Raw genomic sequence first — 6,000 nt, forward strand, 5'->3', positions numbered from 1 at the left:
ATCACCAACTCCTGGAGTTCATCGAGTTGGTGATGCCATCCAGCCATCTCATCCAACAAGAGGGCTAAAGATACATACAAGTAAAGAAGAGCTGTCGGTGTGCCTAGGAGAAAGGCTAGACAGGAGAATCGGAACCAGACATTGGCACATGATGTTGGTGCTTCTGTAGGTATGAGAAGATGCAAGAATTTGGACTCATAAAAAAAGAACACATCTTTACCTGAAAACATCTGACTATATGAAGGCCTGTATTGTCCATTTTTCCCAGAGCACAGATTGAGTGCCTCATTTCTGAGAGCCACCCTGAATTCTTTTCAAGGGGTGTTGAAGTTCAGCAGTTGTAGTGGCCATGATTTAATTTTTGCACAAGCAGTCTGCGAGTGCCAGTTTTCAGTCGACAGGGCCCTTTCATAGCTACAGATTTGACCATGCTTTGGGGGCATTTCATGGCCATTGTGTCCCATGGGGCTGGAAAGCCTCATTTCCAGGTCTAGCAAAGATTCCATTGATAGGCACTCAGCATGCTGTTATTGAACTAGGCCCTGTGAATAGCAAAAGTCTCTGGCGCATACCTGTCTTAATAGCCTCTTGGTCCAGGAAAATATTCCTTCTTGTTGCTTCTTCCCATGTTTAGAGTTACATTATTACAATCATTGATCTTATATGGCAATATGTATTATCATCAGTTTATCAGTGGCTCAGTCACATACTTGTTAATGTAAGAGACAATTTTCTGATATAGGCAACATAGAAATTAATATAGCTAGCAGTTATTAGTTAGGTCACAAGCTAGAATTTAAGTCAAGAATTTCCATTAGGTATACCCCAGGCCATCTGACTTAGTTAAATGATTATAGCCAGGTGTGAATTTCCTGGTTGTACATCATGGAGCAGTTGACCTTTCAGAGATTGACTACAGATATAAACTTTAGAAACAAGGTTAGAGTGTCCTTTTAAAAACTTGATGAAAATCTTAACAATACAACATAACAACAAGGAAGTGAATAACAAAACTAGAAAGCAAAGTTCAGTGAAATGTAAACATTTTTCTTTATGAGAGCATTTACCCTGCAGCCAGGGAAGGCTTTATCCCATCAAATAAAAATGTCTTTCATCAGGATGCCAGGAAAAGTCAAGCAGCCATCTTGGACTTCCCATAGCCCTGACTGTTTGATTTACAGCTACTGCTTACCCAGTTTAATTTCCCCAATTTAGGAGTAGACTATTGTCATATTTCAAGGACATCAGGATAGCAATAGTTTGACAGTGAGGGGTTAATTTTGTAGAGGCAGGATGACCTTTCTCTACAGGTACCGTAATCTTCATAGATCATTGTGAAGTAATACTTATTTACTTTGCCAAAGTAACAAAAAATTTTAAAAACAAATCTCACTTAAAGGCAAAGAAATTCACAATCTGTCATCAAGAGCTGCATTCTAAGAAACCTTTGTTGTCTTAATAGAGACAGAAAACCAAATTCCAGTCTGGCACCAGTTTACTGTTAATAACAAAATTTGTTTATCTGGTTAATCTTAGAAAAGTCTTTTCCATAAATCTTGAAGAACTAGCAGTATTCTTCCAAAGGCATCAGAGTGAAACCATGGAAGGCATGTTTAAAATCTTTTGCATTGCAATTGACAAAGCAACCTGGTCATTGCTGTGACATGTAACGCTTTAATATGATAACTAGAATTATAATTGACAATATTTTATCAGGACATATCAGATCTTTATGAATTCCACATAATTTTAGGATATTTATATTAGTAACATCAACCATACAGTAACCTGACAAGATGTATCACTTCTCCAACAATAAGTCCCATGTAATTTAGCATGTCAAATGAACCCATGCATTTTAATACCTCTCTTTGGGATGTCTCAGGGTCCCTGTGAAGCATCCCAAAGTCAAAAAGCTAAAAGTCAAAAGAACTGCATTAGAATTTAATTTTAGAAAGTTTTGCATTTTAGTATCTCTCTTTGGGATGTCTCAGGGTCCCTATGAAGCATCTCAAAGTCAAAAAGCTAAAAGTCAAAAGAACTGCATTAGAATTTAATTTTAGGAAGTTTTGCCAAAAATACCAGTAGGGTCCATAACAGTCAGATAGGATCATATAGATCATTGTGAAACAACAGTTACTTGCTTAGCCAAAATTAACAAAAGGTTTCAATGATAAACATAGAACAGATCATTTCAGAGATAAAAAAACTTAAAATCCATTATCAAAGGCAGTTCAACATGTCAAGAAAACTTGTATTATGTACAAAAGTCTTTTCTTGGGGTCCGCTTTCCATTAAACTCTCTTTTCTTTAAAGTCACTTTGTTTATTTAGAAATAGCCACCTGTAAGTCAGACTTACTCTCTTTTTTCTTAATAAACTGCAATTTCATGTCCATACCTTTTTTACTAAAAACATACATCTTATTTTCCTTAAGCAATCATGAACTGTCCTTTATATTGGCATTCTGTAGATTGGTGAACATCGATACCAGCTTTAATTTCTAAAAACATTTGTTTTCTTATAAAGAACATCTCAGGATGGCACCAGACATATTTATTAGTAGTCCACAATCCCTTTAGTTTCTCTGTTAGAGGAAGTTAGTGTTCAGTAATTAATGTTTCAAAATCTTATTTCATTTGGAAATGACCTAGCTATTTAATAAACTTTTATTACTTAGTTTAGTACAACCCTAGAAACTCAAGTTACCCCAGTTCTTCAGAGACTGTTTTAGACAGACATTTCTAAAGTATAATTATTCTTAACAGAGTTTATCTAAAAGCTCACATCTCATTTACATTTTTTTTTTTTTTGAAGTTTCTTCACTCGAGGTACTCTCCTTGCTGACAAATTTGTAACAGATATAACAATATAACAATATTTAACTTACAATAAACCTCAGTTCAGTTCAGTCACTCAGTCGTGTCTGATTCTTTGAGACCCCATGAATCGCAGCACGCCAGGCCTCCTTGTCCATCAGCAACTCCCAGAGTTCACCCAAACTCATGTGCATCGAGTCAGTGATGCCATCCAACCATCTTATCCTCTGTCGTCCCCTTCTCCTCCTGCCCCCAGTCCCTCCCAGCATCAGAGTCTTTTCCAACGAGTCAACTCTTCCCATGAGTTAGCCAAAGTATTGGAGTTTCAGCCTCAGCATGAGTCCTTCCAATGAACATCCAGGACTGGTCTCCTTTAGGATGGACTGGTTGGATCTCCTTGCAGTCCAAGGGACTCTCAAGAGTCTTCTCCAACACCATGGTTCAAAAGCATCAATTCTTCGGTGCTCAGCTTTCTTCACAGTCCAACTCTCACATCCATACATGACCACTGGAAAAACCATAGCCTTGACTAGACAGACCTTTGTTGGCAAAGTAATATCTCTGCTTTTTAATATGTTGGTCATAACTTTCCTTTCAAGGAGTAAGCATCTTTTAATTTCATGGCTGCAGTCACCATCTGCAATCATTTTGGAGCCCAGAAAAATAGTCAGCCACTGTTTCCACTGTTTCCCCATCTATTTGCCATGAAGTGATGGGACCAGATGCCATGATCTTCATTTTCTGAATGTTGAGCTTTAAGCCAACTTTTTCACTCCCCTCTTTCACTTTCATCAAGAGGCTTTATAGACATGTCTATATTAGATTAGAAAACAAATATTAATACTAGATATTTAATATTGAATCATTCACGTGAATCTGAAATTCATTTAGGTTAATTTTTCTTGTATTTACAATTGTCTGATAAGCACTTACTTTTCTTTGCTGCTGCTGCTGCTGCTAGGTCGCTTCAGTTGTGTCCGACTTTTGCGACCCCATAGACAGCAGCCCACCAGGCTCCCCTGTCCCTGGGATTCTCCAGGCAAGAACACTGGAATGGGTTGCCATTTCCTTCTCCAATGCATAAAAGTGAAAAGTGAAAGTGAAGTCGCTCAGTCGTGTCCGACTCTTAGCGACCCCATGGGCTGCAGCCTACCAGGCTCCTCCGTCCATGCGAGTTTCCAGGCAAGAGTACTGGAGTGGGGTACCATTGCCTTCTATGAACTTTTCCCTAGGCAGGCTTTTTAACAAGCTAGTTGTTTTTAATTGCATATGCAAAAAGAAACAGTTTTGCAGTTTCCAATAAAAAGTTTCATTTTAACCAGTTTTCTTCTGAGTCTAAAGAATATTGTGGTATTCCTGTGTCAAAAAGTCATCTTTCCTTTCTGTAGTCATAGTTCTATAGCTAAAATATAGACCAAATAGTGCTCAAATTGACTCTGATATCAGGCGCAGATCAGCTGATAAAAATCTTGGATTGTCCCTCTGATGGAAAGGGAGGTCTTTGTCCCATCAGAAGAATCTGAAGGGTTAAGGGAATTTGCAGGAGTCTGGAAAGCTTGGTCCTTACCCACCCTGAGAAACAGGAGTAGTTAAAAGGAATTCTTTAGGATGTTCAGGAGTAGGGGAAGCTTGGTTCCCTCCTCACCTGAGAGATAAGCGTAGTTAGAAGGGGATTCTTTAGAATGTTAGGAGAGTTTCTGATGCTTCAGAAACTTAGGCTTTTGAATATAGGAGAAAGACCTGGACCAAAGGGAACCTCAGAATCCTTTCCTAGAGATCATGTGGCTATGAAAGATCAAGTAGGGGTCATCTAGGGAATCTGAGGGAGAGAGACAGAGGGGGACAGGAGATAGGGAGGCAACAGAAAGACACATGCGGCATGAGTCTCTCAAATCCGGATTCTGACGGAGGGCCATGAAGGACTGAACATAAGGAAATTGAGTCCTTTCCCTGTTTTTGGCAAAAGCTAGTGTGCCATTCAGAGGCCTTGTTTTTTTTTTTTTCTTCCCCCAGTTTCTATTGGGGCCAGGCCTTTTGCAGGGTCTAAATTTTCCAGTTTCTGAGAATGTAGCCAAGGGGTGAGTCTGAGAGAAGTTCCTGGGATATACCAGAACCCACTCTTAGCCTACCTGCCATAGAATGGGGGTACTGAGAGTCACCGGCTGACAGAAAGGCGACCTTTTTCCCCCAGTGATCTCTCCTTGCAAATAAAGGCACAAAAATGGCCAACCGACTCAACAGTCCTGTCCGACAGTGAGAGGTGATCCCTGAGAAGCCTGCGGCTGAGGCACCACGTGACCCAGGCAGAGAAAGATACAAGATTCCCGGGAGCAACCTGGTGACTCACTGTTTGGCAATTCCCTGAAATGTGGAAGGCACTCTTGAGATGGGTCAGAGGCAACACCTCAGTTCAGTTCAGTTCAGTTCAGTCACTCAGTCGTGTCTGATTCCTTGCAACCCCATGGACTACAGCATGCCAGGCTTCCCTGCCCATTACCAACTCCCAGAGTTTACCCAAACTTATGTCCACTGAGTCAGTGATGCCATCCAACCATCTCATCCTCTGTCGTCTCCTACTGTCCTCAATCTTTCCCAGCATCAGGGTTTTTCAAATGAGTCAGTACTTCTCATCAGGTAGCCAAAGTATTGGCGTTTCAGCTTCAGCATCAGTGCTTCCAATGGATATTCAGGACTGACTTCCCTTAGGATGGACTGGTTGGATCTCCTTGCAGTTTAAGGAACTCTCAAGAGTCTTCTCCAACACCACGGTTCAAAAGCATCAATTCTTCAGCTCTCACCTTTCTTTATAGTCCAACTCTCATATCCATACATGACTACTGGAAAAACCATAGCTTTGACTGGATGGACCTTTGTTGGCAAAGTAATGTCTCTGCTTTTTAATATGCTGTCTAGGTTGGTCGTAACTTTTCTTCCAAGGAGCAAGCGTCTTTTAATTTCATGGCTCAGTCACCATCTACAGTGATTTTGGAGCCCCTCAAAATAAAGTCTCTCACTGTTTCCAGTGTTTCCCATCTATTTGCCATGAAGTGATGGGACCAAATGCCATGATCTTAGTTTTCTTAATGTTGAGCTTTAAGCCAACTTTTTCACTCTCTTCTTTCACTTTCATCAAGAGGCTCTTTAGTTCTTCTTCACTTTCTGCCGTAAGGGTGGTATCATCT

Source organism: Bos indicus x Bos taurus, chromosome 13 (assembly GCF_003369695.1).
Source record: "Bos indicus x Bos taurus breed Angus x Brahman F1 hybrid chromosome 13, Bos_hybrid_MaternalHap_v2.0, whole genome shotgun sequence".
In the NCBI taxonomy this organism is placed as follows: domain Eukaryota; kingdom Metazoa; phylum Chordata; class Mammalia; order Artiodactyla; family Bovidae; genus Bos; species Bos indicus x Bos taurus.